Below are 16,058 nucleotides of genomic sequence, written 5' to 3' on the forward strand. Positions count from 1 at the left end.
ATTAAGAAACACATAGCAAAGGCCTAACAGGAACCTTTATGTATTTAATACTATGTTAACTCATAGAAATTGCTATTAAAAAATTGACAAAAGCCCATTTGTAGAGAGAGAGCAAAGGACCATTACCAGTTTAGGACAGCTCAAGTACAGAATCAGGGCATAGAGGATGTGAATGATATTATTATAGCGCCTGAATTAATAAACATATCTGTACTTGTCACCCAGAGAAAATCATGCTCTTTTCAAGCAGGACACAGAACCCCTTAATCAACAAGAAATAGAAATTGTACAAACCTCACTCAGTTACCATGATAAATAAAACCAGTAATCTATGCAAAAGCTTACATGTATACAATAAGGCAAACTTCAGCCAAGTCATCCTGAACCACTGGAATTCCCAGTGGAGTCAGAGATTAACAAGAATGTTTACTTTCCCTGCACTGTTTTTATTTTTACAGTGATTTGTTTTAGCACAAAATAAAATTCAAGCTAGTTCCATTTTTTAAAATATTGCTGCTTTCGGATGAAAACTCCTTCTCCCTCAATAATGTCTGACCCAAATTTTTTTAAATATTGCTGATTATTTTAAAGTTATTGAAAACAAAGTACTATACATAAAAAATGCCAACAAAGTTGATCAACTTCTACCCTTACGTCATTCCATCATTTAAAACAAATGATCTAATTTCAACTCCAGAAGTGAGAATCAGACTTTTGTTTATTTTTGTTGATTTTTTAAATCGTATCTTCTTTTTCTATATCAATGTCTCCTTCCTCTTCCATCCTCACCTCCCAATTTCACTTAATTAATTCAATTCCTTTCTCAAGCCTCAGTGTAAATGCTACTTTCTCAGAGAAACTTCCCTCACCCCTCCCAGACAAAGTCCGTCTCCCTGTCATACCCTTCCAGGACACCCCACTTGTCTTCCTAATTCCAATCGCACTTGCAGTGACTCATTCAGAGGCCAGACTCCTTCAATACATCGCAAATCTCATACAGTCAAGACCACGCATTTACCATAATACGCTCAGTAGATGGTAAATATATTAATTTTTATTCAAAAATTTTCAGTTCAAACAAAATTTTTATTCAAAAAATTTTGAGTTTTATTATGTGCAAAGTGTTGTACTAGCACTAGGAAAACAGCAGCGGATAAAACAGAAATTAAAAAAATAATGCTTTCCCTTGCCCGGCCAGAGTGGCTCAGTGGTTGAGCATCAACCTATGAACCAGGAGGTCATGGTTCAATTCCCGGGTTGCGGGCTCGATTCCCAGCGTGGGGTGTGCAGGAGGCAGCCAATCAATGATTCTCTCTCATCATTGATGTTTCTCTCTCTCTCTCTCTCCCTCTCCCTTCCTCTCTGAAATCAATGAAAATATATTTAATAATAATAATAATAATAATGCTTTCCCCATCTAAGAAGATAAATATGATGGAAAAGAAAATATTGGGCAATTCGGATAAATGAAAAGGGTCACACATTTTTCAGTGCAGTAAGTGGAGAGGGCCTCACCACATTTGAACTGAGACATGAAAATGATGACAGAGCAAGCATATGCACACCTGGTGCAGAGCCCTCCAGGCAGAGGGGACAGTCGCCGGCAAAGCTCTAGAAACCACAGTCTACTTTGTAGTAAGTTCACACACATGTAGGTTGTTTAGCGTAAGGATAGGACTCTGGGAACATCAGCACCTAAAGCTACGCAGAGAAGCACAAACCCATAAAGGGACAGAAAAGAGGCAAACAGAGAATAGGGAATGATTCATTGAGTAGAATACACATTAAATATTGTGACTCTGAGTAGTCATTGGAAATTAAAAATGAAAGAGATTTTAATGGCATTTGTGCTTATGATAAAAGCAGAATGCTGGTAAATATTCAGGAAAATCGAATATTTTTTAAACTGGAAAAAATTGTCCACAAGTGGAATAAGGAAACATTCTTAAGTGATGGAACTATAGATGAGTCTCCTGTAATTTCCAAATTTCAAAATTAGCACGTACAGTTTTTTTAAAAATATATTTTATTGATATTTTACAGAGAGGAAGGGAGACGGATAGACAGTTAGAAACATCGATGAGAGAGAAACATCGATCAGCTGCCTCCTGCACACCCCCCACTGGGGACGTGCCCGCAACCAAGGTACATGCCCTTGACCGGAATCGAACCTGGGACCCTTCAGTCCGCAGGCTGACGCTCTATCCACTGAGCCAAACCGGTTTCAGCAGCACGTACAGTTTTTACTACCAAGTAGAAATGAATGCACTTTAAAGAATTATAATAGCCCAGAAGGAAAAAGGCTAAATACATTTATCTTTGTTCTATCCTACACGCAAGAAGGCATGCCAATATTATTATCTGAAACAGAAATACATTCTTAATTGGAAAGTTTTGTTTTTTAACCAGTTAAAGAGCAAAGTTATACTATATTCTACTTTTAACCTAAAATATAGCCATTAAAGCTTAAATTTACTTGATCAGATTTTGTAAACCCCCATGACAAACCTGTCAGAATTTCTCAAAATCTGGTCTTTAGGCTACTGGGACTTCCAGTTTTTCTGAGAGGTTTTTCGGCTTGTCTTTTAGAAGAGTAATGGCAGTCATGTGACACTCATTGCTGTTCGTCTTGCAGTCAAGTAAGCCTGAAACACCAATCAGAAAGAACATATGCACCCCTATGTTCATAGCAGCATTATTTACTAGTACAATAGCTAAGATCTGGAAACAGCCCAAGCGTCCATCAGTAGAGGAGTGGATAAAAAAACTGTGGTACATTTACACAATAGGATACTATGTATCTGCAAAAAAGAAGGATCTCTTACCCTTTGAGACAGCATGGAGGGACCTGGAGAGTATTGTGCTAAGTGAAATAAGTCAGTCAGAGAAAGACAAGTATCACATGATCTCACTTATATGGGGAATCCAACAAACAAAATAAACTGACAAACAAAATAGATCCAGAGACATGAAAGCATGCAACCGACTGAGGATCTTCAGAGGTAATGGGCGCAGGGGCGGATAGGAGAGATCAACCGAAGATCTATATGCTGTATGAATAACCCATAAACACAGACAGTAGTGGGGTGACGGCCTGGGGAGGGGACGGGAGCTGGGAGGAGAAGGGTCAATGCGGGGAAGAATGGGAACATCTGTAATTCTTTCAACAAGAAAGATAAATTTTTTAAAACAACTATATTTTAAAAACCACATTTTAAAAAACTGTATCAGCCCCCATATTATCATCAGTCTTCCAATTATTTCCAGGATTTTTTTTTTCTTTGCTGGAATGAATTGGTTCAGGGGCTTTTATTCACCCCCAAGAAACATTAAGGTGAAACTCCATCTCCTTTTTATCATCCCAGAACCACCTCATCAAGAGAAGCCATAGTGGATGCGCAATGAATGTCTGATAACAGTCACGCCCAGCATCAAGATGTTCCAGTCAACAATGGACCACATACACAATAATAGTCCCACAAGATTATAACAGAGCTGAAAAATTCCTATCGCCTCCTGACATCCTAGCTGACATAGCATCATAGAGTAACAGGTTACTAATGTTTGCAGTGATGCTGGTGTAAACAAACTCACTGTACTGCCAGTCACATACAAATGCAGCACACACAATTATGTACAACACATAATACTTGATAATGATAATAAATGACTGCTACGGGTTTATGTATTTACTACACTTTACTGTTTATCATGACTTTAGAGTATACTCTTTCTAATTATATAGTTTGCTGTAAAACTGCATGCCATGTTAGGCCAGCAAGCTGCCTCAAATATCTCATGTTGACCCATGTCTCTTGATGACATCATTTTCTCTTGCACTTGATTTAATCTCGTGCTGTTTTATACATTTAGTGTAGCCTAAGTGTCTAGTGTTTTAAAGTCTACAATGGCATACAGAAATGACGTAGGCCTTCACATTCACTCACCGCACCCTCACTCATCCAGAGCAACTTCCAGTCCTGCAAGCTCCATTCAAACGTCAAGTCCCTTTACAGGAGTACCATTTTTAAATCTTTTATACCATAATCTTACTGTGCCTTTTCTATGCTTAGATATGTTTAGATGCACAAATACCACTGTGTTATAATCACCTACAGTATTCAGTACAGTGACATGCTAATGCTATACAGTACAGGTTTCTATCCTAGGAGCAACAGGCCATACGATGCAGCCTAGGTGTATGGCAGGTTATCCATCTGGGATTGTGTAAGTGCACTCCATGATGTTCATACCATGATGAAATCGCCTAATGACACATTTCTCAGATCATATCCCCACATGCCAAGTGGCACATGCCTGTATTTACTTTGACATATAACAATTAATCCTGAGTTCTGCCAAGCTCTGACTTCTCAGCTAAGCTTCCACACTGAAAATCTGTTCTCGCTGGAACAATCCTCATATTCTCATGTGCCTTCTCTCTGTTAATGGCATCAACATGCCCCTTTTTTGTCCTTAACAGCTTCCAGCAACCTTCTAGTGGCCCTTCAAGACGGACCCGCAGCACACCACCACTGTGCCTGTCACTCACATGTAGCACCTGGCCTTTCTTAATTATGACTCTTCTGCTGGCATGAGCTTTTCACCCAACGTGTCCATTGAGCACAGAATCTTGCTGCAAATCTTTACTCCAAACAGAGTTACTCTCTCTCCATCCTCAGATATTCAGATGGCATTTTGGGTAACCCTCGGTTTAGGACATGTATCGCTGTCTGCCTGATCTTAGGCATTTGTCTCTCCTTGGCTCTCCATGCTTATGACCTACTTGAGAGCAGGGACCAGACTTTCTTGGTCATCATTTTTCTCCTCCTTTCTCCTTCCTTCTTCTTCTATTGTTTAGTGTCCTCAGCCAAACACAGGGACTTCACCACAGAAGATTTCAGCTGCATCAAACTGAGTTGACCAGGTCTCATATAAAGTGACGAGTGAACTTGGAAAAGTCGGGGTCATCCTACCTCAGCCTTTGAAGCTTTAGGTCTCTGTGTCTAATCAGAAAGTAAAGCAAACCCTGTGGAACTGCAATAAATACTGGGTACGGAATGACTGCCTCATTTTCTTGACATGACAATAATCCCGCTCCCAACAAATCCTCATCCGATGGCAAAGCAGCCCCTTAACAAAAGGCAATTCTGTTTCATCCCTATCCTCCGCTGACTACCGGAGCCTCAGGGGGGCCTCTGATACTCCCACAAGGAAGCCTGCCTACGATGAGTAACTCCACCTCTCTGCTCTGCTCCAGAAGTGGCCGACAGGCCTTCCACCGATGCCTGGTGTCCCACCCAACCAGAGGGTCTCAGATGCCAAAATATGTGCTGCCAAGTGCCCCTCCGCCCCTGCCAGTTGAAGCGGAGTGCTTGTGGGAATAACATTCTCTGGAATATTTGTTGTCTTCGTGCTCACGCAGCTGGAACTAGTTTTCTTGTTCCCTGTTCATCTCTCTCTGACGAGCACTCTGAATTGAGTAATATCGTGCTGTGCCGATTAAAGAGGAGCCACACGGGCTCTTTGGACTTGAAACTTCTGGCCCATGGGGGCAGCCTCAACCACAGCCTCTTTCCAACCACAGAGAACAGAGGCAGGAGGGCGTGCGTGTGCACACAGACACACGCACATACATATGTAAACATATATATGGGTATACGTAAACCGCCCCCTCCCACACATCCCACACATATGTAAATATATCTAAACACAAACATTTGTGTAGGTTTCTATAAGCAAAAAGACAAGTATGGAAGGCTATGTAACACATTGATGACAAAGGGTTACATCAGCTGGGTAAGGTTGAAGTGTCAGAGGGAGATTATTACATTTACTCTGACACGTCTATATTTTTGAATCATTACAAAAAAAACACAGATCTTATAAGTGAATGCAGCTACCTTGTCCCGGTTGGAACACTTTCTATTGGTTCATATCTTTGAGTGACCTAAATAAGGTAAGTAAAATGCATTAACAAAGCAAAGTACGTCCTATGATAACGTGACCTCAAAATAGGCCTGACTTCCCAGGAATACTAGATTAGAATGATTCTAGGAACAGGGGTGGGCAAACTTTTTGACTCGAGGGCCACAATGGGCTCTTAAACTGGACCGGAGGGCCGGAACAAAAGCATGGATGGAGTGTTTGTGTGAACTAATATAAATTCAAAGTAAAGGAGCGGAGGGGAGAGCAAGAGAACCGGATAGAACAGCCGGATCCAGCCCACGGGCCGTAGTTTGCCCACGGCTGTTCTAGGAAGCAAGTTATACAGTGAATACAGAAATCCAAAAACAAGTCGGGTTGAAATTAAGAAAATCCAAAATGAGATGAAAGCCAGCATTACAGATAAGAAACAACTACGTCTATCTCTAGAGTTGACAACGGACAGGTAGACCTGGGGTAAAACATTTCAAGTTTACAGAAAGATGAGAACATCAGGCTCTGTTTCCTTCTTCTTCTCTTACGTGAGAGGGAAAAGCTAACTGACCTGGAAATACTGAGACTCCTGTGAAGAAAACATTCCTGAAGGTGAAGAACAGCTCCACAGACATGCTCCACATCTGAGGGGATTTCAAAAGAGCTTGTTGTTAACATAAGGTGACAGGATGCAGGCTCCCTGGGAGATGGGACCTAACATGTCTTATTTGTCTACTGTTCCTCGGTAATGGGAGGTGTGCAGCAAACGTCTATGGCGTATGGAGTGGAGAAATGAACAAATAAAAGATTAAGAGACAAGTAAACGAAAACTAGAATTAGCAACCAGATGACATCAGTTCTTATTGCTTCTTTACAGATGTAAAAAGAGAGGAACTCTGATTTACCCAGCAACACCAAAATGCAAAATAAAGCCTCCTGATTTCCTCTATCGTGATCCCTCTTTTGCCTTCTAGGTTTCTTGGTTTATCTCCTACAGTCCTTCCAGATCCTAATTTCCAAGAGCCCTCCCTGCACCCACACCCACCCGAAGCCCTGCACCCACACCCACGCTGAGGGTCAGGTGCCCCGTGTTTGGTGCTCCCATGATTATCTCGTTCATCATACTTGTTACACTGACTTGCAATAATCTGTCAATATGTCTGCAAGCCCCTCGCAGAGGGTAGGGAGCCTTATTCACCCCCCACTCCTTTCCCCTGGGACCCAGCACAGGGCTGGGTGTGCAGCAGGTGGTCAGCTCAGTGCTGCTAGGGTTGAACAGAACTTATTTCCTCTGCCCTGAATCAGTTCTCCTTTCAAAGAGCGAGGAATAGCCTTCTGTTGGAGAAAGAATTTCAGAATGAAGGCAGTTCCGGGACTGGTCAAAGACAAACACGTCAACATAGAGAAAGAAAACTGAGTATAGCAGACTTACATTAAATCAAATGCAGCGCATTGTTCTGAAATTTAAGAAAATGAATAAAGGGAAACTTGAAGAAAGAAAGAAAGAGAGAGAGAGAGATAAAGAGAGGGAGAAAGGAGGGAGGGAGGGAGGAAGGAAGGAAAGAAGGAAGGAAGGAAGGGGGGAAAGAAGGAAGGAAGGAAAGAAGGAAGGAAGGAAAGAAGGAAGGAAGGAAGGAAGGAAGGAAGGAAGGAAGGAAGGAAGGAAGGAAGGAAGGGGGGAAAGAAGGAAGGAAGGAAGAGATGGTTCACAGTAGCAGTCTCTGTATAGTGAATCCTAAACTTTAAGAAACATAGGCACACATCATGGCCATAATATACAAAATTTCCTTTGGAAATCCCACTCCAAAGAGATCCAAGACGAAGTGCTATTTATTAAACTTTTTTTTTCTCTTTTAAAGAAAGAGGCTAGTTTTGAAATCATGTTCTCTTCTCTCCACATTAAATACAACAAACACAGCGTGATCTACCTCATTCGGGCTTACACACGTTTGTGTTAGCACTGGACTGAAGTGAAGCGTCTGTCCTGCCAACATATCACTTTTTCAAAGCAGTGCCACAGAAATAAAATAAATTACAACCTACATCCATGTATGCCTACATCCATGTAGTCTTTCACTTCTGAAAAAAATTTGACATCTACATGAACTTCAAGGTTAAAGTTTCTACAGCACAGACCAGATGACAGTAGCTAACGTTGAAGTGTTAAAACAATTTCTTTTACCCCATCTCCAAAAGTCATTAATAACAACAACAACAATGCTACTTTGAAATCATACATAATCTGCTGGGGAAAAAAAATGCCAGGGAGTATAAATAAAATACCTTCATGCCTACCTCCCCCCGCCCCCCAAGAGTGTATCCTACTAATAAATGTAGAGTCTACTAACCTTGGGTTCCTTCACTTAATTAAATGATCAAACAAGCCAAACCCAAGCTCCCTTGCAGAGATTAAGCAAACTGCTAGGAATATTCAAATTGTATTCAGAAGATAGTCAAAAGAAGCTGACCTAATCTCCTTTAATTACTGTCTCCTTGGTAACCCAGCATCTCCAGATTCAAGGGCTATGAGAACATTGACCCAAATCAACTCCACCTTGGACATGCAAGTGACAAGCCATCCATTCCTACCCAAGACAGAGATATGGGGTGTGAAAGGAAACCTACAGAGCTGCTAAGCACCTCTCCCAAAGGACCCCACAGACATTCTTCCTATATAACAGATAATGAGCTAGACACCTTAGCTCTAGAGATTATTTTGGGGGGTTGGGAGAGAAGATGACAAAAAGAAGGTTGTTTAAAAAGTCTTAGTCTACAGTATTGAGCAGGTTACTTCTATTGGAGGTTAAACTTACCGAAGGCTCTTCAGGGTTGGGTCAGCCCTCACTGCAATACTCAGGGTGCTACCCTCCCGCCCCCTCCTCCCCTCCATCAGCACCCCTACCCTTTACAAGGGCATTAACCCCGATTCCAAACTGATAATAATTCTTTCTCTTCTGTGCTGCAGACAGTCAACAACTGTGGTTAAATACTATGCATAACACAAACAGGGTCAGGAATGCTGGTTGCCACTGCAGTCATGTTTAAATCAGGATTAACCAGCAGTCCCTGCCCTAAACAAAACAAAGCAAAGCAAAATACCTTCTTGGTCAGCTCTGTGCCTGGCGAGTGACTTTAACCCACATGCTCAAAAGGCCCAAACATAACACAATAGCATCATTAATTTTTACTAAATTAATTTTCTCAAAAGTAGAAAAAGCACTATCCATTGGGGGCTGGGGAGAAGGAACCACATATTCATCTATTCTGCAACCTGTATATAAACTGGGTACGCTAGTGGCAGTGCCCTAGAACTCACTAGCCATGAATTACAATGGAATTTAATGGAATAAAAACCCAATCACCTCTCCATCATTTCACCCCTCACTATGCCCCAATATATGTTACTCACTATCTTCCTACATCTTGGGGCTAAATAATACTTTCCTCTCCCCATCTCCATGTAGTGCAACGCCTTAAAATAACATCCAAGTTCCCCCATAATTTACTACCTTATATATTTCCAGCCCTCATTACCCTGGGACTCCAACCACACCTGTATCCCTCCCCAACATTCATCTTCTAAGAGCTGCATCAGCTCAGACAGTGTAGCTCAGTGGTTAAACGCTGACCTATGAACTGGAGGCCACCATTTGATTCACAGATTCCCAGTAAGGGCATGTGCCTGGGTTGCAGGTTTGATCCCCAGTAAGGGGCGAGCAGGAGGCAGCCAATCAATGATTATCTCTTGTCATTGATGTTTCTATCTCTCTTTCCTTCTCCCTTCCTCTCTGAAATCAATAAAAGTAAACATTCTTTTAAAGAGTTGCATCATTTTCATTTTCCAAGTCCCTCTCAGAAGTCTTCCCCAAAGTCAGAATTTAATTTTCCATTCCCTGGCATGCCAGGGTTCTTGGATTCTTTAGCTGCTGCCCAGTTATGCGATCCAGCTGCTACATTGCAGTTAGCTGCATCTTTTCCCTCACACTGCAGCTCCTTCTAGGGCTTCCTTTTCATCACACTAATATCTCCGCTAGAGGAGGATTTCGGTAATTGCTTACTGAATTTAAATTTCCTCCTTTTCTCACAACTCTGTAACATCCGTAAGAGTTCTCCGTGAAACGGTTAACTAAGAACATGATAGGGACTTTGTGGGGTAACATACCTAAAATATATAAAAGCCTAAGTGACTATTACGACCGAACGACCAGAACAACCAGAACGACGGGTCGACCAGTCGCTATGACGCGCACTGACCACCAGGGGGCAGATGCTCCACGCAGGAGCTGCCCCCTGGTGGTCAGTGTGCTCCCACAGCCAACCTCCCGTGGCCCCTCCCCCCAGACAGCTGGCCCCCATCGGCCCCTGGTGCTAAACCATTCATGGAGACCTGCTTCTCGGTCGTGGTTTCCTACATAGCAGAGCAGCTCCCTTGCCACAATCTATTGAAAGTCAGCCCTCAACACAAGGGTTTGTCTCACTCCCGTCCTCTCCCTTCCTCAGGGGCCTCCAGCCCACAGTGGTGGCGGCACAGTGGCAAGGGAAGGAGGAGGGGGGAGGGGGGGAACTGCCAGGTGGCCCAGCGACCGTCACCTCCTCACCCGACCCCGCCGGGGCCCTCAGGCCCGGGCTGGGATGGGGAACCGGGGGTGGGTGGTGGTGGACGCGGCCCCTTTCCCAGGGGGGCCGAGAGCCTGCTCCCTCTTCAGGGCTGGCAGCCAACCTCCCACGGCCCCTCCCCCACGCCCCCCCCCTAGCTGGCCCTCTGGCGGTCCCTCCCCTGCAGCCTGCCAACCTCCCACGGTCCCCCCCTCCCCCCGGCCGGCCCTGTGCACAAATTCGTGCACTGGGCCTCTAGTGTAAAATTAAGAAAACAAACAGGAGTATGATACCAAGTCAGCAAGGCCAGAGCAGACTTTTAGACTTGAAAACAAGAGTTTATGCTCAAGTTTTTACTACATCACACTTCACTTTAAAATAAATCATGTTCCTCAAGAAAAGAAAGGCCATGCATTTAAGCACAGCCATTAAAATCTTGACCTCAGACTAAATTTCAAAAGTCATGATTTCCTTAACACAGGGAGCTTCCTAGTAAAAATTGTAGAGTGTATTCTGCCCAGATTGCAACTTTCCCTGCAAAGTATTTGAAATAAAGTTTCCCTAACAGTCACTATCAGACTGAATGTCATCATGTATCAAAAAGACTTAGCAAGTTCTTTGCATTTCCCAGTAGGTCTATCAGAGCACATTCAGTAAAACCTTGAAAATGCTATGGCATAATATTTTTAATCAAATGACTCTTCAGAAAATATTAACTTCAAATGAAAATAGAAGTTTCACAATGCAAGCTGCTGGAAGGGCTGCCACTTACACTCCCACCTCTGTTATTTCCCTCCCCCCCCCCCATCATTCACAGGGAAACTGGGGTCCAGGCTGAGTGTCCAAAGCTCTGGGCAGTAGCTGACCCACTTAAAAACAGTATGCAAAAAGGAGCATGGTCAGCTGCAGGGATCACCTGGATTTTAAAGCTGCGCAGGATCGCACATTTTAAATAATAAGGGTAATAAATGATTGGCGGGGTATTACTGATGCCCTTATGGAGAAAGAAAGAAAAAAAGGGAAAAATGAACTTTCAGCTCCAGGCTCTTCCCCCCTCCATCTCCTACTGCTGGTTCTTCTTTCACCTTCCTGGCCCTCTTGCCCTATCACTTCCCTCCAGGACTAACCCCTTCACACTTCCTCTTTACCCTCCTCCTATTGTTCTAACATTTCTAACATGGGATAACCACCCCACGCACCCACCCCCAGTCTCTTCTAGTTACTTGGGGAGCTGGAAGGAACAGCAAAGATCACCAAACCCCTCCATTTTCTAGATGAGGTCACGAAGACAGAGAATGCACTGACCTGACTGGCTAAGGTCGCACCACTAGGGGACGCGGTGCTGGCTTGAATTATGACAGCCCAGTCCTCCCGCCCGGCCCCTCAGTCCGTACCTTCCCGCCATACACTGCTTCTTTCTCTTGCTACTTGGCTTCTTTATCCTCAAGGTAAACGGTATCAAGACAGTAGCAACCTTAACATACTTATAATGCTGATTGTTGGTAACAATTTTGTATTGGGGGCAATACACTCCTGCCTGGATTTGGAGAATCGGGGGCTGCAAGGACTAGCCGGCACAGAGTGAGTGAGGAGGGAGTGAGTAATGGAATTTAGTTCGGACCAGACAACCATAACTCCAGTAGACACCCTTTTTCACAGGGGCTTGCTCTTCTCTTTGACAAGGGACTATCTCCTTCCGAGAACTCATCAGTATTCCCAGCGCAGGGTCTCCCTTTAGCCAGAATTGCTAGGAACCTCTCACTTCACAGTTAAGCTTACTCCGCCTGGCAAACGATACCTCTTCAAATAGGTGAAAAGCACGAACTGGTAGAGCCTGAAGGGATAGAGGGTTTTGCTCTAATTAACTGCAGCTACATGTTTTCAATACTCACTTTTGCACATATGTATCTATTTCAATGGGAAGCAACGCATTCATACTGAAGTTTTAACAAGCGAGCACTCGCTGGAAACGCACGTTTACGAAAAATCCATAGATTTCAACAAAAAAGAAAAAAGAGAGAAAGAGCAGAAGTAGCGGCAGTGAGCAACAACCCGGGGCCCCGGACTGCAGGCAACAAATCCTGGATGCCGTCATTCTTACACTTCAAAGCCAAATGGCAGCAAAGAAAAACAAGAATAAATTTTAAATCCATTCAACACAGACTAGCCGTCCTACACACACCAAGTGTGCCCGTTGATTTCAAAACCACCATCTCAAAGCCAGGTCCCTCCCTTGCCTTGGATTTTCCAGTGACTTGCTAAGCGTGTTTGCTAAGCGGCTGGGAACTTAAGTTTAAAGTCCTCGGCCCAAGACAGACTACTGTGCTGAGTTGTCGGTGAAAAGCAAGTGGTGCGGGAGCTCCAAGCTACGGGGCGCGAGGTACCCCGGCGGTCCTTGTCCACCCGGGCGAGGATTTGGGGGAATCTCGAGCGTCCCCGGGAAGCCTTCCCGCGCCCCCACCCGGCCCCAGGTAACCAAGGCCACCTACGTGTCACTTAGGCGGGCCCCGGACGCACTGACCTGGCCGGGGGACAGGAGGGCCGGCGGCCCGGGCGGCTGCGGCAACTTCCCTCCCAGGGCTCGGTCAACTGGCTGTTTGGGGAGGCCAAGGCAACCTCGCCTCCTGCAGGCCAGCTTGCAGGCACGCACACCCACCCACACCCGACACAGGCGCGCGCGCACATCCACACTCGCACGCCCACACTCACACACTTGCACCCACACAGCCACAAAGCCCGTCTGCGGCAGGGCTGGGCGATCGGAACGCGCCTCTTGGAGTCGGAGGCGACTCCGCCGGCACTGGCTCCGGGCCCAGGGGGCGCTGTCCCCCCGCCCCGCGCCCGCCCCTTTACCTGCGTGCCGCCTGGAGTCTGGTTCCCGCCGCCCTCGGGCTGGCCTCCCGCTACGGGTCAATCTTGGCCCCTCGCCCCGCAGCCAGTGGAGCCCGGCCCTCCGCCCACCCCTCGGAGGTCGCCAGGAGCCGGGCCACCCCCTGCGCCTACCCCCGCCGGGGTCCCGCGCGAGGCCGGGAGGCCGGGGAGCGCTCCGCTGCGGCAGAACCCAGGCCGCCCAAGATCCAGGCAGCGCTCGGCAGGAGGACAGGGGAGTCACAACTCCCGAGCGTCCACCACTGCTTGGCCCCACTGCTCGGGCTTTGGCGCGCCGGCAGGGGCCACCGGAGAGGGGGCGCGGAGGGAGTGCCGAAAAGGCAGCCCGGACGCCAACCTCTTCCTTCCCCCGCCTTCTTTCTTTGCAGCTTACTCCACGTAGCACAAGTCAGCAACTCCCGCACCCCCAAACTCCCTCCCCTAGCTCACTCCCCTACCTGGCGTGATACCCCCAGAGCCCCCAACCTACTGCGATCCCCTTCCCCCATTCATTCGCCGAACTTCCCGCCCCGGCAGCCGAAGCCCATTCATTATTTTACCAATCCCCCCCGCCTTTCTCCGCCCCCCCACCTCCCAGATCTGACACACCCGCGGCGGGAGACCCGCGGCCGCCAGCTCGGGATCCCCACCCCAGGCCCTCCAGCGCTCACCTCAACGTGCGACAGCTGTAGGGACTCGGGTGGGCTCCCCCACACGCTGCATTTTCATTTCGTCGCTCTTCTCTTCCCACTTGAAAAGCTCTGGAAAACATCGCGGGGCCCGCAAAACCCCTAAGTATGGCCTCTCGTAATTCAGTGTCCAAAGTTTCCAGCAGACAAAGTTTCCCCGAGCGCAGCCTCTAACTGGAGGCTGCAAAGCACGAAGAGTCGACTTTGCGGCCGGAAAGGTGCACACGTTTCCAGTTCGGAGTTTTCGATTGACTGGGTCTGCAGACCACAGCAAGTGTGAGTGTGCTCCCTCAGCTCTCCACGTCCATGATTACACATTTCTCTTCCGCTTTCCCGGTGCAACTTTGCAAGTGCAAGCTATCCATTTCAGAAGAGTAATTAAGGGCGGGGAATGCACACCTGGAGGTGCGGGCAGGCGCGGCGCGGGACGACGGCCTGGGGATCAATCTTTGGAAAGTGTCAGCCCAGCCAGGAACAGATTCACCCAGGCCCTAAAACAACACCCTGTCAATCGTGGTCGCTCAGGCCGCGCCACCCCCACCCACCTTTCAGCCTTGGTTTCCCAGGATTTTCGTGGTGTTGGTAAATTCTCTGCCTCTTACTTCACTGCTAAAGCTGCCACACATCAAAAGTAGCTGCTTAGAGATAAAAAGCTTAGGGAACTGTAGCCTGAAATAGCATCTAGAGAGCCACGGCAGTGAGAGCTAAGATACTAGGCAGGACTGATACAACCACATCTAAGAACTGCAGAACTGCGAGGGAGTGCTGCATGGGTGGCGGTCACTCGTTAACCTTGGGCTTTGCAGAACGGAGAGGTGACTATAAACCTCACTTGGGGAGGGGAAACCTTCTTGGAGGAAGTGGAAGTTGTTTAGGCTTCCGGGAGGTATGCTTCCAAGGCAACACGACCATCTCCAGGGTGAGACTGCTGACAACCTGGGCTGAGGTCCCCTTGTGGTTTTCACCGGGTGCTCAAGGCCAAGCCCTGGCTGGTAGTCCATTCCTATCTGAAGCTGTTTCCTTTTTAAACAGTTTTTTCAAATCACTTTTTTAAAAATCAACTTTAAACGACTCTGCTTTCTCTCATTTCCTACCAATTTATGATTTATTTTACAATAACCCACTGAAAATATGAAAAATATAAATTTTAATACATGCACAGTACTAATATTGATGTATGACATGCAGAAAACGCATATAGTCTTACCTCACAAATAATAAGAGTTGATCTTAAATTCTAAAAAAATATATATTATATCAGGACAAAGAGGAAAATGTCCACTCTAAGATCTAAGTATAGCCTTGGCGGGTTTGGCTCAGTGGATAGAGCATCACCTGAGGACTGAAGGGTCCCGGTTTGGATTCTGGTCAAGGGCATGTACGGTGGTTGCAGGCTCGATCCCCAGTAGGGGGCGTGCAGGAGGCAGCTGATCAATGTTTCTCTCTCATGGATGTTTCTAACTCTCTATCCCTCTCCCTTCCTCTCTGTAAAATCAATAAAATGTTTTTTTTAAAAAAAGATCTAAGTATAATAAAAACTATACATTGGTAAGAAAAATAAAATATACTGAAAGGGCTTTTCCTTCCAACTCAGGAAAACCACTTAGCGGATTTTCCTGTCTCCTTCTTACTACACACTTTTTATTTACTTTCAATTCCTCAAAACCAAAACTTCTGCATCTGCTCCTAAAGAGAAATTTAAATTATTATTTTAAAGAATTAAAGTATTGTTATATTATTAATTATATAAGTACACATAAAATAAATCTTTAATTTAATAATTAATTATTTCAATGTTTACTCCTATCATAAGTCAAAGGCAATGTGAAAATGAGTTTCTTGCCTACCATTCAACTTGGATATTTTCCAATATATTGATTTTACCTCTGGCTGCCTGAAGGAACATGGCTGCTTCTGCTTTGACTATATATTAACTGCCTTAATTACTCTGTGGTCCTTTCTACTAATATCAAATAAGGAGTTGTG

General features: G+C 45.4%; 1 protein-coding gene across 3 annotated transcripts in view; it reads right to left on the minus strand.

Moving 5' to 3' along the window:
- The window catches only part of LPAR1 (lysophosphatidic acid receptor 1), a 135,352-nt gene extending 120,926 nt beyond the window's left edge, over nucleotides 1-14,426 (minus strand). The window contains exon 1 of one of the 3 annotated variants that reach the window (XM_080669091.1): nucleotides 13,369-13,491. The gene's annotated coding sequence lies outside the window, so the exon portion shown is untranslated. Of the gene's footprint in view, nucleotides 1-13,036; nucleotides 13,315-13,368; nucleotides 13,492-14,054 lie in introns of those variants that run through there. The other 2 variants (XM_080669090.1, XM_080669092.1) reach the window with 2 other exon arrangements.
- Nucleotides 14,427-16,058: the final 1,632 nt, after the last annotated feature.

This window comes from Plecotus auritus, assembly GCF_963455305.1.
Source record: "Plecotus auritus genome assembly, chromosome: 5".
In the NCBI taxonomy this organism is placed as follows: domain Eukaryota; kingdom Metazoa; phylum Chordata; class Mammalia; order Chiroptera; family Vespertilionidae; genus Plecotus; species Plecotus auritus.